Raw genomic sequence first — 24798 nt, forward strand, 5'->3', positions numbered from 1 at the left:
TTAGCCATGATATCCTCCTTCCATAGGATATCATGGCTAAGTCTGAGAAATACCAGACGTAAAAAAGCAGCGTTAACCGTGGTTAGCGCTGCTTTTTTTGTCTCTAACAGGGTTAGCGACATTCTTGATAATAGGAGAAATGTCGCTTAGCGACATTTCTCCTATTACTTTACTCTGGAACGCCCCCTTTGTATCTCATTAGAGATGCAAGGGGAAGCGTAGAGTAAAAGGGTGCTAACATGCAAATTTGCATGTTAGCACCCTGTTGTTGATAGGGCGCTAGTTTTATCTCTCCTTTTTTGGCTTTTAAAGCCAAAAAAGCAGAGATAAAGCCCTTGTTGATATGCCCCCAGGTTCTTTCATTTTGGAGAAGTGAGAGGTTGGGGCGGGACAGGGCTTGCCTGGGAGAGATAGGAGGAGTGGTTCCTACTGCATTTACGTGCACAAGACGGGCCAATGCCTCATGCACACCTTGCATGTTCTCCACACAGGTAGGACTACAGCATGGGTGGAGAACATGTTTTGCCTCCCAGGCCACGTCAGAGCGCCGGACCGCAGTGCTCAGACCAATTACAACGCTGCTTTAGCAGCGCTGTGATTGGTCAGGGGCTTCTGGGCGGCTGTCTGCTTCCTATTCCTGATCGGAGGAGGAGAGGCGGCGGCTGGCGATCGCGACAATAAGGTACTTTTTTTTCTTTCTAACTACCCCCTCCCTCACCCCGCCTCCGTTTCCAAAGCCATCGCTGTCAACAGGTCAAGGCTGGTCTGGAGGTGACGATATCACACTGGGCTGTTTCAGTAAACACCCATTGAGATTTTTTTGCAAGCCGTTCATTTCCCTTCCCCTTTGTCTCAGGGAGTTTACCACGCTTTTGTGATATTTTATGGGCTGGTTTGAACGATTCCCTTGCATGCCCAGCCACATGCTGGTTGCTGACTGCAGATCACTTCAGCAAATAGAGTAACTTTACGGAGTTTGCTTAAAGTTACGCCACTTGCATATACAGCAACATACTTTTCTTTGTTTGTGATGGGGGCGGGTACGGGCCTCTTCAATAATGGCGGGGCGTGGCCGTAATGATCTTTATGGTGAGCCGCCACTTCAGTGAAAGCTAAAAATTGCTGCTGCTGAACAGCCCCGCCAATGCTTTCTCCCCCTGCACTCGTTCACAAATAGGCTGCAATGCACCACACACACCCTTTCACCGAAGGCGATGTCTAGCATGGGGTTTGTTTGTACTGGAAGTATACCCTTCCAGTACACAGCTCTGTGATTAGAGACTTTTTGTTACATTTCACACATCAGAGGTGTGCTGTACAGTGCAGCACACATGCAATGATGGCTTCCAATAGGCTTTATTCTTTGACCCCAAGCCCAGTCTGACAGTCTGGCTTTGCATCAAAAGCCATGGGTGGTGGCACTGGCACGCCCAAGTATCAACCAGTGCAGGCCCCTTCACTCGGTGTGGCGCAAAGCAGTATTTGTGCTACCTTAGTAACAACTCTGGGCTGGAAAGAATACACGGGGCATATTTATGAGCCCCTTGCGCCACTTTTGCGTCACTTTTAACATGGGAAAAGTGACGCAAAAGTGGCGCAAGGGGCTCATAAATCTGCCCCCACGTTACCAGGACTTTGCGCTGCCACAAACTGATGCAACGCTGTACCGAGTCTTGATGAACCGGCCCGTGTGTGTGCCCGGCCTTGCAAGGCTTTTCGAGGTCAGTTGCTGCCTCTTGGGGAGTCGTCCGACTCACCTTTAGATCACTACTTCCGCCCTGCATGCCTCGGCAGTGAGAGAAACAAGATTATGACAGTCCGCGCTACAGAAAAGCAAAAACAACTCCGTTCAACTGGAGTCTGAGGGAAGACATGTTCCTGCCTTAAAGAACGAAGGGCCCCTAACACTGACAAGATTAGAGTGTGCCCAGTCCAGACCGCGAGAGGCCCCTGGTGTTTGCCCAGCACCGCGGAGACGGTGACTTCTCTTTGCACAGACTGATTGAAACGCTGTTACCTGGCCCTGGAGACGCGACCGTCGACCCTGCGACTAGATGGACTTGTTTCGGAAGTTAGTGCCTGGTGGCAGAGAGCTCCTAGTCCAAGAACGCAGTTAAATACCCCTGTGAAATATCAAAAACGAAATGGACCCTTGGAGGGAACATGACAGTACATACTTTATTGAAAAAGATTGGCAATAAAAGCGTATTGAGCCTGGTCGTAGCCAAACTAAATGACAGAAACATGTTCTGGGCAACATTTCCTACCTATTTAGATGTGCTCTTCTTGAGATCAAATCAGATCGAATCGCCTGTATTCAGGGGCGTGGCTTAGTCAGCGAGATTCGAGGGGGCGGGGGAAGGGTGGTATCTGAAATTTCCCCAACTCAAATAACAGTGGGACAGGGTGAATAGGTGAGGAGACTAAGGTTCGGTATGGACTGTTCCCATAAGGGGCAGGCTCAGTGCTGTTTACATTAGGGGGGCCTCATGGGCTGATTCAGAGTTTGGCAGACTGATTCTCTGCTGAAACAGCGACAGAGTACCTTGTCCGCCAAACTCAAGGTCTCTGCCCGCCAAATCCTGAGTCGGGGATCGCAATTTTTAAGTACTACGGGGCAGATTTATGTTTCCTGGCGCATCCCTGCAAATCAGCAAGGATGCGCCAGGAATGATGCGTCACGCAAGTTTACCCTTGCGCCACACATGATGCACCGCATTTACAATGCGGCGCATCATGGCGCAGGAATAAACAGATGCGTGACGCATCCGATGGCGTAAGGTTGGCGCAGTGCTTCAGTTGCGTCGCAAGCGCGACGCAACTCCAGCACTGTTCTAACCTACCCTATCCCTAACATGGTGCGTCAAGCCTTACGCCTGCTTCAAGCAGGCGCAGGGTTTTGGCGCATCAGCGTTGGGAAAGTGACTCAGTCAAATCTTATAGATTTGACTGAGTCACTTTTCAGGGGCGTTCCTGCGACGGAACGCCCCCCCCCTCTGTCGACACGCCAACGTGAAACCTGACGCAGGTTTTACGTGGCGCAGGGCTTTACATCGTGACGCATCTCCATAGATGCATCACGATGTAAATATGGCGCAACGTGGCGCAGGGTTTACACCGCCGCTGTGTCACAAAAGTGACGCAACGGTGGCGTAAAAGTGGCGCATCTCCAATATAGATCTGCCCCACCGAGAGTAAAATATACTCTGTTAGTGCAAGGCTTACTTTGGCGGTCCAACAGAGTTGGTGCCATTGGAAGTAAGCCATCCGATCGGCCGCCCTATATGGAGTGGCCAGTCAGACACATTTCTTTTGTAATTGACCATCATTGCCAAGTATATCCTGGTGGTTAGGAACAGTAAAAAAAAATTGACACAGTGGGAGAAAACTGGCATGGGGTTCATTGATATTTTTTTCTTCAAAAACAAACTCCTGCTTATGGAGTTTGTTTTTGCAAAATAAAAAACTTGGGAAAAGTTTGATGGCCAGCCTTAATGTTTGATGGAGAGCATTCTTTAAACATTTCATACAGTGACAGGAACCGCCATGAAGTCGGTTCCTGACAATATATAGAAATGTCGGCCAGGCTGGTGGTAATCTTTAAATTTTGCCACAGAGAAAAGGTAGTAAAGTCCTCTGTCGCCCTGTCTACCTTTATTCCGCCTGCTAAATCCTAAATCAGGCCTTCTGTCTAGATTGGCACAGTGGGCAAAAAACAATGGTTTGGAATGCCACCCCCAAGGCAGTACCGGTGGTTAAGACTCTTTAAAAGCAGTCGTCCCATCACCTTTTGGTTGTTTGACTCCCAGTAGTATGCTTGGAAACCTGAAACTGGTGTAGATTTCCAAGCCTACTGCTGTCAATGTTTGTGGATTCTAAAACGTAGTAAATTCACATCCATTCAAGGAGTAATTCTATGGGTGTAGATTTGCTATCTTCTTGGTGAGAAAGAATTGGTGCAATCAAGCACAGCAAGAAAAGTTGATGTGCTGCATTGCAACACCTGAAGGGAGCAGAACTGTGCCATCGCTTCAAAGAAATGTTACAGTTCTGCTCTCTTCATCTACTGGCGCACTTAGGGCTGCCTTGCGCCAATGCAGGCACCCTTGCTTCGTTGTGCAAAGGTGTCTGAGTTATGGCCAGGATAGTTTTTGTGAAGAAAGGACTACCTTCCTGCACAAAAACTATCTTTTGAGGCTTTTTCTGCTTTGTTTGTGTGCTGCAGAACAAATGGGTGGATGCACGGGAATGCCCATGCACCACCCATGAAACGCCTGCCTGATGGAAAGTAATGCAAGGAAGCGCAATGCGATGCGTTGCATTATTTTGTCTTCAAAGCCACACAATTGAAATTTGCATTGCTTTGTGGATACCCAAAATGATTTTCTGAGGTTGTGTCAAAAAAGTAACGCAACACAAATGTAAAATCTTTCTTAATATGGCCGTATATAAATAGGGGTTTCTGTCAAAATCCCTGGATGGATGCTCAGGGACACCTATGCGCTACTCATTGAACACCTACCTGATGCAAAGTGACGCAAGGCAACGCAATGCGCTAGCTTGCATGATTTTTTCCTTAAAAGCCACGCAAATTGATATTTGTGTGCCCTGTAAATACCAAAAAGGATTTTGCCTCAAAAAAAGGGTAACACACCATATCTAAAGTAGAGCGCATCTACGATTCACTAAGTACTTCTACATCTTTTGATACCTCTCTGTCTGACCCTACTTCCACGCCGGACCCTTCTCTCCTTTTAGGGATGAAACTTGCAAACTGGCTCCCTTTTGACGATGCCTCTTTCTCCCACTGCTTAAATAGCATCAAATCTGGCTCCCCGCAGGATCCGGTACCCGCTAAGATTCTAAAATTACTTTATCTCAGCCCACGTCAAGTGCTAATGCAACTTCTTAACTCTTCATTACTTGAGTCATATGTCCCTCAGGAGTGGAAGCATGCAATGATAATTCCGCTATTAAAAAAGGCTGGAGCGGATATTACCAATTTATCTAATTTCAGACCAATCTCATTGCTCCCCACTCTATCAAAAATTTTAGAAAGGCATATAAACACACAATTGACACTTTTCGTGGAGCGCTCAGGCTTTTTACATTCGTCCCAATCCGGCTTTAGAGCGCATCACTCAACTGAAACCACCCTCCTAGGAGTCACCGAGAGTCTGCGTCACAGTGTCGATCGCGGAGAAACATCAGCCTTGATCCTTCTTGATCTTAGTGCGGCGTTCAACACTGTGTCTCATTCCATCCTCCTCGCGACTCTCCGGTCCCTGGGAGTAGAGGGTATGGCGCTAGCCTGGATAGCTTCCTTTTTAAAAGATCGCACTTTTCAGGTGTTTTCTGCCTCTGCCTCTTCTACAACCTATCCTTCGGCATATGGTGTTCCCCAGGGGTCGATACTCAGCCCCTTACTATTCAACATTTACATAAGACCTTTAGCTACCATTGTGGAGGAAGCTGGCCTCACATTATTTTCCTACGCCGATGACTCTCAGATCATTTTTTCTCTTTCCAACAAAGAGTGTAATAACACCTCTGCTCTGAAAGAAGGTCTGATCCGTGTCTCTAAATGGATGAAGAGAAACTTTTTGAAGCTCAACGGTGATAAAACCGAGGTAGTAATACTAGGTAAGAACAAGGATCTCTGGGGCCCCCACCATTGGCCAGATGATATGGGACCAATTCCGCAACCTGTAACTGCAGTTCGCAATCTTGGGTTCATCATTGATGAGAAACTTACAATGAGACAGCAGGCTGTAAAGGTAGCCTCTATCTGTTTTGCCACCTTGAGATGGCTTCAGAAGATTTTGTGGATGTTGCCCCCTCCCACACAAAGAACGGTAGTCCAGGCGTTGGTCGTTTCCCGCCTGGACTATGGCAACGTCCTATACCTTGGAGCCGACCTAACAACTAGAAAAAACTTCAGGTTGTGCAAAACGCTGCTGCCCGCCTGCTCTGTAATGTTCCTAGGAGAACTTCCGCTTCCACTGCACTCCGAGACCTTCACTGGCTTAAGATCTCTAACAGAATTAAATTTAAAGCCCGGTGTTACATCTTTAAAATTAAACATGCCTCAGCCCCAAAATATCTTCATGACCTTATTCATGCTTATAAACCCAATCGTACTTTGAGATCATCATTGCATGGGGACTTTTCTGTTCCCAGATTTAGACTAGTAAAGATGGGGGGCCGCTCCTTTGCCTACTTAGGTCCTAGATTATGGAATGTTCTTCCTGTGACCTAAAAACAGAAACCAATCTTCTTCGTTTTCGCAAGGGACTTAAAACTTGGCTCTTCCAGCAGTAATTTGTGGTTCAGTAAAATCAGCTTGACACTTTTTTGTTTTTTTTCTTCTCCTGTCTGTCCCTCAGCGCCGGGAAACCCATTGCGGGTAGCTGTGCTCTCTAGAAGTTTAAATAAATAAATTACTACGCGGGCATTACTTCGATGTGTTTTTAATATGCATTTCTTAGTCCGCGATTACCATTACTACGCATGCTGCTACATAGCATGCTTTTACTTCGCAAATGCTATTTATACGCATTATTTTACTTTGCAATCTACATAGCATGTTATGCGACTGCAGGGTCTTATGGGCAACGTTACATTTTGGCACAGTTGCAGTGGTTGGCCAGGTGGCTAGCGGGTAGAGACACTCAGGACCTTGTGGCAGGGCTTTGGTGACAAGATTGCACCATCCGATGCTTTATGCCAAGGCAATCCCGCTGGTGAGACTTCCCACTTCAGGGTGGGATACTTCATAGAGTGCAGATTGGAACAATGGCTTGGGATTGGCATAGAAACTGTGGGGGACTGAAATGAGGAGGGCACTCTGCAAACACTGGACTTCTTGATGAAGGAGAATGGCCTCCCGGGTGCTCAGTTTCTCACATCTGGGGTAGTGGATGCGGCCATGTGGAGTCTGTGGGTTGGTGGCCAGAGAGAACCCCGAACTCATGAGTTCCTACAGCTACTGTTGACTTTTGGCCATGGGCGCAAGCTGGTTGTGTGACTCTATAAATCAGCGCTAGAAATGGTCACGGATGACCTTCCACGTGGGCGTGAGTGGTGGGAGACAACCTTGGGCAGGAGACTTCAGGACAGGGTTGGAAGCTTGCAATGGAGCACGTCCACAAGGTCTCGCGCAACAACAGCTTTAAATATACGCAATTCAATTACATACATGATTACTATTTTTAAATAGTATTGCGAAATTTTAATTTCAAAAAATGAATTTAATATATGTATTATCGTACTTTTGTAAAAAAATAGTAACTAAATAAAATTTAAAAAATAATAACTAAAAATGTAATGTATGTATTGACTTACATTGATTTCCCACGGCTTTCAATAGATTTCAATGGGATACTTAGTCTTTTTTTGATTTTAGTGATAGAACAAATCCGTGACGCATAAGCATAAAAACTAAGGGTGGGCGTAGTGCTCCGCTGCGCCCGCGGAGTGTACGTAGTGCTGCCTGCTTCGTGGTCCACTAAGTAGGCGTAGCAGGCAGCACTACGCACACGCCACGGCGGAGCAGAGCTGCCCACCACCCGCCTCCCGTCCGCCCTCATTTTAAAATAACAAAGTATTTAAAAGTAAGCATGCACATTTGTGAGGAAGAAGTTGCCGCTGAACCAGGAAGAGGGAGCACCGGGACGCCGCACCTCAGGTAAGGCATTTTCTTACTTTTAAATACTTTAAGTTATTTTAAAATGAGGGCGGGCGGGAGGCGGGCGTCGCGTAGTGGGGCTACGCAGAGTGCGCGAGTGTGCGTAGATTTGGCCACACTACGTGATGCTCCACGTAGCCCCACTACGCCCACTACGCCCAGGGTTAATAAAAACGTAATACGGAAGATTGACTAACAGGTAAGAAGATTATTCTAATCAAATAAATGACAAATATCATTTAAAAAGTATGAGTATAAGTATATTTATTAAAATATAAACGATATTTACTGTTTTAAAAAAAGAAATGACGATAATTAAAAAATATGTGAAAAAAATGTATGATTTGTTTAAAAAAATAAAAATAGTAACTAAAGAATAAAAAAATGTAAATACAATATTGACATGCATTGATTAATCACGGTTTGGAAAGGATTACAATGGTTAATTTAGTCCTTTTTCAATTTTAGCGGTAGAAGTAAACCATGACGCAATTGCGTTTAGACGTAAAACGGAGGATCGAAGGCGAGAGGTGTAGAAGATTAATACAACGCGGAGCAGGTAAGAACATTTTAAGTAATAATTAAAATCTAAATTAGCTAATTACATTTAAAAGATGTTAGATAAAGTGATTTACGGATAATTTAGTAAAAACAAAATGCAAAAAAAATTGGTTACCACATAAGCAGGTTCGAGGGGCAAAGTAGCAGAACTGTATTTCTTGGATGTATCAGGGAAGATATTTAAGATGATAGTATTGAATTTTATTAAAAAATGATTGTAAAAATATTTGGTTCATGGATCACATTGAGGAATATTTCTGAAGAAATAATATGTAGAACCATGTGTTAGCGTATAATCTCTGATTAGTTTAAATAAGTTACTCAAAGTAATGAAAATGGAATCTAGAGATAAAAAAAGGTTTTTTTAAACAGTTAATGATTGAACTCTATACACCTTGGTTGGGAATTATATTAATAAGTGACATTGGCATTAAATTATGGTTATTGAAAAAAAAGGAATTATCGCCGTAAATATACAAAGGTGCCGATTCCGATCCGGGTCGGAAGGGCACCGAACGCGATCCGGCCGGAAAAACTACGAGCCTTACGCGAGCTACATGAAATTCACCGACCGAGTCGTTTCCGGGTCCGAACCGCTCCGTACGTCTCGGTCGTAAGCTAACCGTGGCGTGCAATGGATGCGACTCACTACCGAGCCAGTACGATGCACACGTCGGACAGCCTGTGCGAGCCGGAGTGTCCGGCTCGCAAAAGCTCCCGGAGTAGGACTTCGGGGGTCCGCGTCGGACCCCCCGACACGCGCAGCCATACGACTCGCACACAGAGGGAGACCTATGGGTCTCCCCAACACAGGCATGTACGGTGCAGATGGCACTGACGCGTACCCACTGTAAGGGACACACTTGTTTGAGACATACCCATTCAGTCAATGGGAGCGCATGTACGCGTCGTACAACTGGCTCCCATTGACTTCTATAGGAGTCCGACCTAACCGAGTCCGACAGTATACATGCGCATCATACTCGCTCGGTCGGACTGTAGGGGTCCGGCTCGGTCGGAAAAACACTCCGGATCCGACTCGGTCTGAGTGCTTTCCGACCCGGATCGGAATCAACCCCAAAATAATTAAAATTATGAATCAAAATGAATTAATTGTGAGAGAAAGAGATTACGTCTGGATATTGGGCTTCATTTGTGAGTTTAGTAGATGCAGTATGATTATTGAGAATCTTTAGATGTTGGTTTGGTTAAACACGAAAACAAGAAGGTTGTCATGGTTAGGAAATGAATGCAGCGCCATCATTTGAGTATTTACAAATTACTTATTTTAAAGAATAAAAAGAATTGAAATGCAAAAAAAAAGTTGAAAATGTATTTAATTTGCTTCATTTTTAGCTGCTACTGTCTTGTCATATTTTACTTTGGATGCGTATTTGTTGGATGAGCGACACTAGGAACTATCTGGCCAATGCATCAAGCACAATTGTCCACGATAAATTTGCGAATCAGTAAAATAGGCCGTTAGCGAGTGCCAAACAACATATTCCAATGCATCAACCCCAATAGCGAAAAATCTACATAATCGTAAAAAATACCCCAGTAAATTACCAAATCGCAAATTAGCTAATCGAAAATAGCGAAAACAACAATTGCGCTAGCCAATAGCGATTAGCAAATAAAGAATCGCAAAGGAATGTATCAAAATTCACAAATACCGAAAACCATCAAAATCGCTATTTAGCATGAGCAGAATAAGGGGAATCTCAACCAGGAGGTAAAGTTGATGAAACACAAAAAATAAAAAAAATCTTTTTTCACAGGTGTAAACAATCTGAAACACTTCAAAAATGGCACTGGAGACCCCGTAATTTTTTCAAAATGGCAGCCCTCTACGTGCTTGCAAGGAGGATGAGAATAAATGCAGCAGCACAGCACAGGAGGAGGATCCAGGACAGGGTATTCAGAGTGCGCATTACATTGCTGGACCAAAATGAGGATGAAGTATATGACACGTACCGTCTGAATCGTGCCATGATAATGCGCCTAATTGCTGACTTGGAACCACTACTGCAGCACCAGACCCGTAGGACCAATGCCATTCCTGCGCACGTCCAGGTCCTATGCAGCCTGCACCTACTGGCGTCTGGAAGTTTCCAGGGGGTCGTAGCGGTAGCGGGAGGCATCTCACAAAGCGCACTTTCACGCTTCTTTCATACATTCATTGATGCCATGCTGACAATGACAATGATACATACCCACATCACCTTCCCCACAACCCCACAGAAGTTGAACCAGACCAAACAGGACTTCTACCAGGTGGCCCAATTACTCCATTTCATAGGATGCATTGACTGCACTCATGTCCCCATCTGTCCCCACTCAGCCAATGAGTACATCTTCCGTAACAGGAAGTCCTATCACTCGATCAAAGTGCAGGTCATGTGCAATACCAAGCACATAATTACGGACATAGTGGCACAATTTCCAGGGAGCACACACGACTCATATATATTCCGACACAGTGGCATCTACAGGCGTCTGCTCAACGGTGAATTCGGAGAGGTACACCTACTTGGTACATCCATATACCTATTTATTACATCGTTATCACATATGTAATTGCATTACTGCCGCTAAGCCTTTGCTTCCCACCCAGTAGGTGACAGTGCGTACGCCTTGCGGGAATATATCCTCACCCCCTACCTCAACCCAGCAACACCACAGGAGCAGCGCTACAACGCGGCACATATTAGCACCAGAAATGTGGTTGAGGGAACATTCTGGATCCTGAAAAGTCACCTCAGGATCTTACATAAGACTGGTGGTGCATTGCAATATAACCCCGAGACCTGCTGCAGGATTGTAGCAGTATGTGCCATGCTGCACAACATTGCAACCAGAAGGGGGATACCAATTGTGATGGATGGAAATGACAATGATCGAGATGACCAACCACCCGCACAACACCTACAGTCACACGTGCCAAACACAGCTGAAGGTCAGAGGAGGCGGACATACATCACACAACATCACTTCAGAGCCAGGTAAGAATGAGTCATCACAAAATATTGTTGAGTGCAAATGTTTTATTCACATGAGCACATGTAAAAGTAAATATTCATATTTAGGAGACACAACGGTGATTGAATACTTTGTGAAATGAAATATAACCGTTAACAGCACGGAAGTGCAATCACAATATTTAAGTGGACCATGGTTACACCACCATGGACAAATAGGCGGAACTGCATGTCTAGCGCCTCTTGCCATGTACCCCCAGCCTCCTGTTGCATGGCTCCTCTACGTCACCACGATGTGTGCCTGTGGCTGGTGAGCTGCGTGAACTGTGCCTCCTGCTACTGGTCTTCGGCACAGACACGCTGCTCATGCTCGATGCCTCCTCACTACCCTCCTCCCCTTCCAAGTTGCTGGCACTCAATGTCCCAGACTGTAGATGTTCCACAGTAGTGGTCACTTGGCCTAAGGCCTTCACAATATCCCCGCAGAAATGTTCTAGGTCTATCTGCAGTGACACAGAGCGGCGTGACAAGACAGCAGTGCTGTTGCAGAGCTTGGTGATGGCCCTAGTATTCGCAGAAGAACGAAGCAAGCTCTGACGATGCCTCCTGCGCTTACTGCGCTGTCCTGCTAGGACGGCATGGGTGAGCTCCTGTAGGCTCTGATTCCCCTCTGCTACAACTGTGGTTAGGTCACGCACACAGTCTGTCATCGTGCTCATGTTTTTGGGCAGTTTGGAGATCTGCAGGTTTATTGTGCCCATATGTCTCCCCTGCAGGCGCTGAACATGTAGCATCTGCGACTCTACCCCACCATAGACATTTGGAGCCTGTTCTGATTCCGCCGCAATACTGCTCATGGACCTGCGCCGCTGTCTGACTCGGCCACGTGCTGGTGTTGGAGCTGGTGGAGGAACACGTGTCTGGCTGGGAACTCTTGTGGGTGCTGGGCTCGGCTCTGTTTCCATTACCTGCAGTGCGGGGACATGTGCCCTGTGTTTTGGTGGTGGTGGTGTTGGTGGTGGTGGTGTGGATTGAGGGTCCAGCAGAGTATCTCTATCTGTCTCTGCCGGTGTCTCCGAAATGATGAGGCGCTCGCTGTCATCTGAGTCCACCGGAGATCCATCTGTGTGTGAAACAGTGCATTGTAATTTTAAATTTTGTTACTCTATCTGTTTATAATTTAGCCTACTTTTCACATAATAAATTACATATTTAAACACACTGCCGGACATGTACTGCTGGTGTCATTTCTTGCGCATTGGTGATTATCCATGCACACTTGGCTAACATGACTACAACTCCCATGATGCAATTTGTATGTGAGGGTATATGTGTAATGAACTTCTTCCTGCACACTGTGATTAGCCTGGGGGGATGTGCATGGGTATACAATATGCAGCGTATTAGCGCAGGCATGCATCTTACCTTATTGTGTGGTTGTTGCGCCGGAAGTGTCCATTTGGGTGACTCCCACAATTGCCTCAGGATCAATAGTCCCCTCAACAAGGTCCTCCAGGGCTGTGTTGGCGGGGACTTTGGATGCCCCCCCTCCTGTGCCTGCTGCTTCCTTCACCCTTTCTGCTATGCACTCCTTGGCATGTTTCCTGAGGTCGTACCACCTTTTTTTCAGCTCGTCAATGCTGCGGTGCGTGACTCCCACAGCATTTATCTTTTCCTTGATGATCAGCCATATTTTGCGCTTCTCAGCTTCTGGCACCTTCAGGGATAACTTTCCAAAAAGTTTGTCATGGTTGCTGCTCACCCCCTCTATCAGGTGTTCCAGTTCCCTATCAGAGAACTTTCTCTTCCTCTTCCTGGGCGTGGCAGTTGTCTTTGCAGCATTGTTGTCCATCCTGGCTAGGTGTAGTGTAGCTGAGTTGTGAGGGTGATGTCTCTCAGGTCAGCTTCAGTCCTCTGCCTCCTCCTCTGAGCTCCTCAGGGCACTGAATGAAGCCTGGGCTGGATGACTTCCTGGTTGTGATGTCATCAGCCTGCTTCTGGAGCGACCAGTTTTTTGCGAATTCGCTATTTCCGACTTCACTATTACCAAAACCGCTAATACCGAATTCGGTAGTAGCAAATTTTTCATTTTAAGGATTTGCAATCGTGTGTTCTGACTTTTTTAGCGATTTTTACCGAATCGCTAAAAGTTACCGAATCTGTACATGCATCCCGAAAGACGATTCCTTATTTGCGATTCCTTATTTGTCGCTAATAAGGAATCGCTTTACTGATTTTTGATGCATGTGCACCTTAATCTGTATGAAATTAAAAATGCAAGAACTTGAGTACATTTAAAAAAAAAAGAAAAAAAAAATGATCCGTAATATGTGTCATTTCATGTGGTGTTAGAGAATTAAAGAAATCACGTCTTTTTTATGACTTCTTTTGAACAAGGTATAGTAAACATTTAACTCTGCCCGCTTCTCATGAAAAGAAACAGAATGGCCAGCAACACAATTAAAGTGAAAAGAAAAAGAAATGGAGGAATGAATATATGGTAGAGAGTTTTATAGTTTGACATGGTATCCATGATAGTTAGTGGATTCACGAACAGGAATTTTTTTTAATATTAAATGAAGTAATGTTTAATTTGATGGATTTATAAATGGAGAACAAGCATTGTTTTTTGGCGAGACTCAAGCAATCAGTGATTTAAATTTATTTCAGAAAAAACAATAATCAATATGTTGAAAAAAAAGAAACATTTCCTTTAAGAATTGTTTATTTGTGTAATTTTCATTGAAAGAAACATCTTTAATAAGTAAAAATATTTTATATTTAGCTTTTGCAAAGGGTATACAAATACAATGTAGAATGTATTTTTATCGGTACACAAGCTGGATCTGCAACAGGATGAAGGCAAATTTGGAAGACTCATTGGATGTAATGTTTACTGTAAGTAGAGACCCATAAAAAAATTAAGAAAAGGTTTATCCAAAAAGATTCCTACACATGTAGCAAGAAAAATGCAGAGGTCGGGTGTATTTTTAATTGCACTATTTAATTTGAAATGTATTATTAAAAATAGTTTGTCTTACAAATCATTTTTGTATATGCATTTCGCAAAGGATTATCACGTTACAGGTGGATTAATAGGAATGCTTTTCAAAAATCCATGACTAATCTTTTGAAAAAAAAATTTAAAAAAAGAATTTTGATGGATAAGAAAACATTCCTTTTTTAAAATTTTGGAGATGGTTTTGAAATCAAATTTATTATTTTTTTGTAAGTAATTTAATAGACATTCGCTTCAAGACTGGATTGCAACGCTGGATTTTATGGATGGAATAGGAATATCTTTGACATTTGCTTCAAGATTGGCTTGCCACACTGGATTATTTGCTGTTTTTTTTTTTAAGAAAAGAATGTTTCGGGATTTTTTTTTGGGTTGTGTTTTTTAGGGAACTTTCCAGATTAAAGGATTGCAGCCAATTTTATGGGGTTTTGCAATAAAAAAATCTGTAAAAATGTGTCCTTTTAGTCTACAAAATAGAACGCGAATGGCAAAAAAGGATTAACAGAAAATGGAATGGGTCAAAAAGTGGATTATCAAGTTGGATGATTCAAAAATATGAGAAAAAAAAAAAAAGAAGACTCCAAAAGGTAAGGTGACCCGACCTCCTAAATAATTTTAAATATTAATTTTGAAAAATGCCAATCAAAAAAGTTAGTTATGTAGAAAAAAACAGGGAAGAAACATATTTAATAAGGTAGTACGTATCAATAATGGAGGATATGAGTAAGATTATCAAGGTAGTCTGAAGCCACCATCAACGAAAACTGTTGAAGAATACCCAATAGTCTCTCAGACATTTCCTTTGTTCTTTCTGAAACTCGTGGATTCAGGCTACCTGTTAATGCTTGAGAAATTCTCATCTCTTCGAAACTTTGCTCCTTCCTCAAAATTTCCCAAAAATGATAAAAGTTAGGATGCGGTCTTCTAATTGATTTGTTGAAGGAGTTATGCCAACCCTCAATGACATTATTTGTTTTTGCTCCTCCCTCTAAACACGTACGGTAGCAGTTCCACCACTCCACATGGCTTCCTCCTGCGACCAGACCTGCTTAGATGACCAATCCATGTGTCTTCAAAATAATTTAAAAGTGGTGCCAATTTTTCTTCATTTTCTGAATAATAGTCCGAATCAGTAATAGATGTGTAGTACTCATCCACACAGTCTGGAGGAACAAAACAAAGGGCTGTTAGTTTCTTAAGTTCAAATTGCAATTTACTGTCAGAAAAAAATTCTTCAAGTAAGGATGTTTTTTGGATTTTACGCCAAAACGCCTGTGAAAAGTGGAAAAAACATCCTTGAATTTGGGTATCCATGTACAATTTGGTTATTGTATTAATCATCAGTAATTCAAAATCAATTAGTACTTTTCTTGGACTTATGTTCATAGTTTTGGATTTAACCACTGACAAAAATTCAGTGTACGTTGAAGTATGCTTATCTGGCAGTAAACTGTACACTAAGAGTACTACAGTATTATTAATGTATGCATGAATAGTGTATATTTGAGAGAATGGATGGGGCGTGGCTTTAAAAGTCCCATCCATCATCCAAATATCACTTTTCTCTAATTTAGTAAGATTAAGTGGTGTACTAAAGATAAGGATCCTTTTAAGAGGGTTTTTGTTATCATGTAAAAGAAAAGGTTCGTTAGTGACGGTTATTGAAAGTTCAGGAGGTGTAGTGTAGTTCCTATATCCCTGATAGGCTCTGCACATTGAAATAACATACACTATAGATTTGACATAGGACTAAGGTCAGTATGTCTCTATCGAGTATATTAAACTTAATTACTTGTCTGTGCCAGCTAACTCAGAGGTCACTAGAAACTTCTCGAACATACAAGAAGGGATTAGTCTCTGACAACCGCATAAACATGACAACTTTGTTTCCTTTTAGAATCGGAACAGAATCGTGGAAACAATAGATAACAGTTTCACTCAGTCAATCATGCATGCTTCGTTTCTACAGAGTTGCACAGAAATAGAGAGACGGGCGTTTCAATAAAAGGGTTTATTGAACAGTCTTATTTCTCATGCAAGAGATATGAATTGCTACAATCGTAAGACAGACTACGAAGTACAATATGTACGAGGTTAGCAGTAAGATAAAATAATACTGCAATAGCATGGTTTGTAGCTATGACATATAATAATCAAAATACATACATAAATAACATAAGCTAAAATGTGAAACTCATCTGATGCTTCTAAATTGTTCTACCCCAGTGTACCTAACCTAAGTACAGTACAAGGTTTGAAGTAGGTGCCATTTCTAAAGTATAGCTAGCTATATTTTAGTTTAGGCAAGAGTTGCCAAAAGTTTCTCTAAGTTCGAGTTAGCTCCATACCTTAGAATACGAGAGGTTGGAATCTCTTTTCTGGACTCGATAGTCTAACCCCCCGCAAGTGAAGTCAGAGAGCACTGGAGCTGGATTCTCTGCGAGGAGGATGGCAGCGTCAGGTCAGTGCATCAGGCTGGAACTCGATCTCCTTCCGAACTTGCTGTGGTGAACCGCGTAGTCTGGGTTGGATCGAATCCTCCGGGAATCGCAATTTGCCAGGGCAAGTGCTGGTATATTTATACCTTGAAGGTGTCTAGGAATGCCAGTATTGACGTAAAAGTCGGGCAGAGGAACGTCATGAATGAACCCCTAAGGAATAGATGTTCATGCATACTTAATGAGTTCTTGGAGAAATCAATATTCAAGCTGAGGGAATTGAGGGAAGGCTTAAGGGTCTGGTTTTCGAAGAATCCGTTGTGACGTGGATGGACGGATGTAGGTGGCCATGCCTGTATGTGGTTTGTACGGACAATGTGTAAATAAGGGCCAGATTTCCATTTCCAAATAAGGGCAATGTGAATTGTACCTATATAAGGGCATAAATCGGGAAACCTATATACGGAATCTAAATCTGCACACAACAGAGGAATGGAGACGTCAGAAAAAGACTGGGGTGTAACACGTTGGGGTTTACTTTCCTGTTTTCTTTTCTGAATTATTCTATGTAAATTGGAAATTGAAGGCATTGCACTTGCTACAAGAGCAGGAATGTGTTGGGAAACCTCTCTTAATACGGAGCCACAGGTAACATTGGAGGTGCTTGCCATTTCTTTCCTATCATTTATATTTTGTCAAACTTCAATCTCCGTTTCAGAGGCAGAGTGGTTATGATCCGTGGTTCGTAATACCTTATTACCCAACTTACTGCTCTGCATCTGCAAAGGGATGATTGAAATTGTACACACCTCCAATGACACCTGGGCTCAGTAAGTCTCTCCTTACAGTAAACATATCCATGGTGTTGGAGTAGTCTGTTGCCTCTCCGTGATTTGATGTATTTTGCAATGTTACTTTCTGCCATAATCTGAAAAAGAATATCAAAAAAGAAAAAATACATTTTTGAGTATTGAATTTGTAGTTCAAAAGTGTTTGGAGTTTTACAGTATTTCTTATCTCACGATATCAAATTGTTTGCCTAATTGTAGTTCCACTTGATTTGGAATAGCAAATTAAACCCTCCCGCCATCCAACACTTTCCCTACTGTTGCACCTGCTGGAGTTGGAATAGTAATTTAAACCCGCCCGCTATCCAACACTTTCACTACTGTTGCACCTGCTGGATTTGGAATAGTCATTTAAACCCTCCCGCTATCCAACCCTTTTCCTACTGTTGCACCTTCTGGAGTTGGATTAGTAATTTAAATCCTCCCACTAACCAACACTTTTTTCCTACTGTTGCACCTACTGGAGTTGGAATAGTAATTTAAACCCTCCCGCTATCCAACACTTTCCCTACTGTTGCACCTTCTGGGGTTGGAATAGTAATTTAAACCCTTCCGCTATCCAACACTTTCCCTACTGTTGCACCTGCTGGATTTGGAATAGTAATTTAAACCCTCCCGCTATCCAACACTTTTCCTACTGTTGCACCTTCTGGAGTTGGATTAGTAATTTAAATCCTCCCACTAACCAACACTTTTTTCCTACTGTTGCACCTACTGGAGTTGGAATAGTAATTTAAACCCTCCCGCTATCCAACCCTTTCCCGACTGTTGCACCTGCTGGAGTTAGAATAGTAATTTAAACCCTCCCTCTATCCAACACTTTCCCTACTTTTGCCCCTTCTGGAGTTGCAATAGTAATTTAAACCCTTCCCCTATCCAACACTTTCCCTACAGTTGCACCTTCTGGAGTTGGAATAGTAATTTAAACCCTCCCGCTATCCAACACTTTCCCTACTGTTGCACCTGCTGGAGTTGGAATAGTAATTTAAATCCTCCTGCTATCCAACACTTTCCCTACTGTTGCACCTGATTGAGTTGGAATAGTAATTTAAACACTTCCGCTATCCAACCCTTTCCCTACTTTTGCACCTGCTGGAGTTGGAATAGTAATTTAAACACTCCAGCTATCCAACCCTTTCCCTACTGTTGCACCTGCTGGAGTTCGAATAGTAGTTTAAACCCTCCCACTATCCAACACTTTCCCCACTTTTGCACCTGCTGGAGTTGGAATAGTAATTAAAATCTTCCCGCTATCCAACCCTTTCCCTACATTTGCACTGTCTGGAGTTGGAATAATTTAAACCCTCCCGCTGTCCAACACTTTCCCTACTGTTGCACCTGCTGGAGTTGGAATAGTAATTTAAACCCTCGCGCTATCCAACCCTTTCCCTACTTTTGCACCCTCTGGATTTGGAATAGTAATTTAAACCCTCCCTCTATCCAACACTTTTCCTACTGTTGCACCTTCTGGAGTTGGATTAGTAATGTAAATCCTCCCGCTATCCAACACTTTCCCTACTGTTGCACCTTCTGGAGTTGGAATAGTAACTTAAATCCTCCCGCTTTCCAACACTTTCCCTACTGTTGCACCTGCTGGAGTTGGAATAGTAATTTAAACTCTCCCGCTATCCAACCCTTTCCCTACTTTTGCACCTGCTGGAGTTGGAATAGTAATTTAAACCCTCCCGCTATCCAACACTTTCCCTACTTTTGCACCTTCTGGAGTTGGAATAGTAATTTAAACTCTCCCGCTATCCAACACTTTCCCTACTGTTGCACCTGCTGGAGTTGGAAGAATAATTTAAACACTCCCGCTATCCATCCCTTTCCTTACTGTTGCAGCTGCTGGAGTTGGAATAGTAATTTAAACCCTCCCGCTATCCAACCCTTTCCCCACTTTTGCACCTGCTGGAGTTGGAACAGTAATTAAAACCCTCCCGCTATCCAACCCTTTCCCTACTTTTGCACCTGCTGGAGTTGGAATAGTTTAAACACTCCCGCTATCCAACACTTTCTCTACTGTTGCACCTGCTGGAGTTGGAATAGTAATTTAAACCCTCGCGCTATCCAACCCTTTCCCTACTTTCGCACCTTCTGGATTTGGAATAGTAATTTAAATCCTCCCGCTATGCAACACTTTTTTCCTAATGTTGCACCTGCTGGAGTTGGAATAGTAACCTAAGCCCTCCTGCTATCCAACACTTTTTCTACTGCTGCACCTTCTGGAGTTGGAATAGTAATTTAAATCCTCCTGCTATCCAACACTTTCCCTACTGTTGCACCTTCTGGATTTGGAATAGTAATTTAAACCCTCCCGCTATCCAACACTTTTCCTACTGTTGCACCTTCTGGAGTTGGATTAGTAATTTAAATCCTCCCACTAACCAACACTTTTTTCCTACTGTTGCACCTACTGGAGTTGGAATAGTAATTTAAACCCTCCCGCTATCCAACACTTTCCCTACTGTTGCACCTTCTGGGGTTGGAATAGTAATTTAAACCCTTCCGCTATCCAACACTTTCCCTACTGTTGCACCTGCTGGATTTGGAATAGTAATTTAAACCCTCCCGCTATCCAACACTTTTCCTACTGTTGCACCTTCTGGAGTTGGATTAGTAATTTAAATCCTCCCACTAACCAACACTTTTTTCCTACTGTTGCACCTACTGGAGTTGGAATAGTAATTTAAACCCTCCCGCTATCCAACCCTTTCCCGACTGTTGCACCTGCTGGAGTTAGAATAGTAATTTAAACCCTCCCTCTATCCAACACTTTCCCTACTTTTGCCCCTTCTGGAGTTGCAATAATAATTTAAACCCTTCCCCTATCCAACACTTTCCCTACAGTTGCACCTTCTGGAGTTGGAATAGTAATTTAAACCCTCCCGCTATCCAACACTTTCCCTACTGTTGCACCTGCTGGAGTTGGAATAGTAATTTAAATCCTCCTGCTATCCAACACTTTCCCTACTGTTGCACCTGATTGAGTTGGAATAGTAATTTAAACACTTCCGCTATCCAACCCTTTCCCTACTTTTGCACCTGCTGGAGTTGGAATAGTAATTTAAACACTCCAGCTATCCAACCCTTTCCCTACTGTTGCACCTGCTGGAGTTCGAATAGTAGTTTAAACCCTCCCACTATCCAACACTTTCCCCACTTTTGCACCTGCTGGAGTTGGAATAGTAATTAAAATCTTCCCGCTATCCAACCCTTTCCCTACATTTGCACTGTCTGGAGTTGGAATAATTTAAACCCTCCCGCTGTCCAACACTTTCCCTACTGTTGCACCTGCTGGAGTTGGAATAGTAATTTAAAACCTCGCGCTATCCAACCCTTTCCCTACTTTTGCACCTTCTGGATTTGGAATAGTAATTTAAACCCTCCCTCTATCCAACACTTTTCCTACTGTTGCACCTTCTGGAGTTGGATTAGTAATGTAAATCCTCCCGCTATCCAACACTTTCCCTACTGTTGCACCTTCTGGAGTTGGAATAGTAACTTAAATCCTCCCGCTTTCCAACACTTTCCCTACTGTTGCACCTGCTGGAGTTGGAATAGTAATTTAAACCCTCCCGCTATCCAACCCTTTCCCTACTTTTGCACCTGCTGGAGTTGGAATAGTAATTTAAACCCTCCCGCTATCCAACACTTTCCCTACTTTTGCACCTTCTGGAGTTGGAATAGTAATTTAAACTCTCCCGCTATCCAACACTTTCCCTACTGTTGCACCTGCTGGAGTTGGAAGAATAATTTAAACACTCCCGCTATCCATCCCTTTCCTTACTGTTGCAGCTGCTGGAGTTGGAATAGTAATTTAAACCCTCCCGCTATCCAACCCTTTCCCCACTTTTGCACCTGCTGGAGTTGGAACAGTAATTAAAACCCTCCCGCTATCCAACCCTTTCCCTACTTTTGCACCTGCTGGAGTTGGAATAGTTTAAACCCTCCCGCTATCCAACACTTTCTCTACTGTTGCACCTGCTGGAGTTGGAATAGTAATTTAAACCCTCGCGCTATCCAACCCTTTCCCTACTTTTGCACCTTCTGGATTTGGAATAGTAATTTAAATCCTCCCGCTATGCAACACTTTTTTCCTAATGTTGCACCTGCTGGAGTTGGAATAGTAACCTAAGCCCTCCTGCTATCCAACACTTTTTCTACTGCTGCACCTTCTGGAGTTGGAATAGTAATTTAAATCCTCCTGCTATCCAACACTTTCCCTACTGTTGCACCTTCTGGAGTTGGAATAGTAATTTAAACCCTCCCGCTATCCAACACTTTCCCTACTGTTGCACCTGCTGGAGTTGGAATAGTAATTTAAATCCTCCTGCTATCCAACACTTTCCCTACTGTTGCACCTGATTGAGTTGGAATAGTAATTTAAACACTTCCGCTATCCAACCCTTTCCCTACTTTTGCACCTGCTGGAGTTGGAATAGTAATTTAAACACTCCAGCTATCCAACCCTTTCCCTACTGTTGCACCTGCTGGAGTTGGAATAGTAGTTTAAACCCTCCCACTATCCAACACTTTCCCCACTTTTGCACCTGCTGGAGTTGGAATAGTAATTAAAACCCTCCCGCTATCCAACCCTTTCCCTACATTTGCACTGTCTGGAGTTGGAATAATTTAAACCCTCCCGCTGTCCAACACTTTCCCTACTGTTGCACCTGCTGGAGTTGGAATAGTAATTTAACCCCTCGCGCTATCCAACCCTTTCCCTACTTTTGCACCTTCTGGATTTGGGATAGTAATTTAAACCCTCCCGCTATCCAACACTTTTCCTACTGTTGCACCTTCTGGAGTTGGATTAGTAATTTAAATCCTCCCGCTATCCAACACTTTCCCTACTGTTGCACCTTCTGGAATTGGAATAGTAACTTAAATCCTCCCGCTATCCAACACTTTCCCTACTGTTGCACCTGCTGGAGTTGGAATAGTAATTTAAACCCTCCCGCAATCCAACCCTTTCCCTACTTTTGCACCTGCTGGAGTTAGAATAGTAACTTAAACCCTCCCGCTATCCAACACTTTCCCTACTTTTGCACCTTCTGGAGTTGGAATAGTAATTTAAACCCTCCCGCTATCCAACACTTTCCCTACTGTTGCACCTGCTGGAGTTGGAAGAATAATTTAAACACTCCCGCTATCCATCCCTTTCCCTACTGTTGCACCTGCTGGAGTTGGAATAGTAATTTAAACCCTCCCGCTATCCAACCCTTTCCCCACTTTTGCACCTGCTGGAGTTGGAATAGTAATTAAAACCCTCCCGCTATCCAACCCTTTCCCTACTTTTGCACCGTCTGGAGTTGGAATAGTTTAAACCCTCCCGCTATCCAACACCTTCTCTACTGTTGCACCTGCTGGAGTTGGAATAGTAATTTAAACCCTCGCGCTATCCAACCCTTTCCCTACTTTTGCACCTTCTGGATTTGGAATAGTAATTTAAATCCTCCCGCTATGCAACACTTTTTTCCTAATGTTGCACCTGCTGGAGTAGGAATAGTAACCTAAGCCCTCCTGCTATCCAACACTTTTCCTACTGCTGCACCTTCTGGAGTTGGAATAGTAATTTAAATCCTCCTGCTATCCAACACTTTCCTTACTGTTGCACCTGCTGGAGTTGGAATAGTAATTTTAACACTCCCGCTATCCAACAGTTTGCCTACTGTTGCACCTTCTGGAGTTGGATTAGTTATTTAAATTCTCCCGCTATCCAACACTTTTTTCCTACTGTTGCACCTGCTGGAGTTCGAATAGTAATTTAAATCCTTCCGCTATTCAACACTTTTTTCCTACTGTTGCACCTGCAATGACACCTGGGCTCAGTAAGTCTCTCTTTACAGTAAACATATCCATGGTGTTGAAGTAGTCTGGTGCCTCTCTGTGATTTGATATATTTTGCAATATTACTTTGTGCCATAATCTGAAAAAGAATATCAAAAAAGAAAAAATACATTTTTGAGTATTGAATTTGTAGTTCACAAGTGTTTGGAGTTTTACAGTATTTCTTATCTCACGATATCAAATTGTTTGCCTAATTTTAGTTCCGCTTGATTTGGAATAGTAAATTAAACCCTCCCGCCATCCAACACTTTCCCTACTGTTGCACCTGCTGGAGTTGGAATAGTAATTTAAACCAGCCCGCTATCCAACCCTTTTCCTACTTTTGCACTTTCTGGAGTTGGAATAGTAATTTAAACCCTCCCGCTATCCAACACTTTCCCTACTGTTGCACCTGCTGGAGTTGGAATAGTAATTTAAACCCTCCCGCTATCCAACCCTTTCCCTACTTTTGCACCTGCTGGAGTTGGAATAGTAATTTAAACCCTCCCGCTATCCAACACTTTCCCTACTGTTGCACCTTCCGGGGTTGGAATAGTAATTTAAACTCTTCCGCTATCCAACACTTTCATCAGAGTAGAGCCACATTTGTTTGGTACATTGGTCCAAAGGACCCCCATCTCACAGAAAACCAAGATGTGGGCGAGGATTGTGGACAAGGTGAACGCACAAGCACCAGCAAGGCGCACAAAGGACGATATCCAGAACAGGTGGTATGACGTGCGCAGGAGGGTCAAGAAACTCATCGAAAAAGATCACACCCTGAGTCAGTGCACTGGCGGTGGCCATCCTGCCAAACCAGTCTACTTCAGGACCTGGGAGGAGAAGGTGTGGGACATCCTACCACCAGAGAGCTTCCATGGCCTAACAGAAATCCCAGAGCCTGGTGAGTACACAAACAACATACCCAAGATTGTGTGGCAAGGGGACAGTGAAACCATGCACCGCAAGCAAAGCTACACACACCAATAGATAATCATCCGAAGATGTGTATGCCAGTCAGACAAACACAATACCTGCCATCTCATAGTGACTGGGAACTGTGTCATGACATGCACCAACCTACAAACAATTAGAGCAAGCCAGTGACACAAAGCCAAATAGACCCTGCCAGACAGTTTGCCACCACAAACACACCACCTCACAGTGCAGCTGACTGTCAGGAAGGAATAGTGGGGATGCAGGTGAAGTGAGTGTATCTAAAAACATGATGGGGCCTGTAGTCACAGATAATGCTCCCCCTCCTGATTGGCCCATCAAGACCTCTCTGAAACATGCCCACATCACAGGAAGTAGAAAATGACTGACAAGATGGCTGACACTGGGTCCTGCTGTAGGGAGCACAAGGCCCTGCTCGGGGTTGTGTGCAAATCAGAAGCAGGACACCACTGACTGACATCCTGAAAGACAACTTGCA

The 24798-nt window shown here is 43.6% G+C and overlaps 1 long non-coding RNA gene across 1 annotated transcript in view; it reads left to right on the plus strand.

The window, feature by feature from the left end:
- The first annotated feature begins 622 nt into the window (after positions 1–622).
- Positions 623–24798, plus strand: part of LOC146810419 (uncharacterized) — a 91461-nt gene continuing 67285 nt past the window's right edge. The window contains exons 1-2 of the long non-coding RNA XR_014965687.1: positions 623–682; positions 8156–8246. This is a non-coding gene — a long non-coding RNA (uncharacterized LOC146810419). The remainder of the gene's footprint in view (positions 683–8155; positions 8247–24798) is intronic.

Source organism: Triturus cristatus, chromosome 7 (assembly GCF_964204655.1).
Source record: "Triturus cristatus chromosome 7, aTriCri1.1, whole genome shotgun sequence".
Lineage (NCBI taxonomy): Eukaryota > Metazoa > Chordata > Amphibia > Caudata > Salamandridae > Triturus > Triturus cristatus.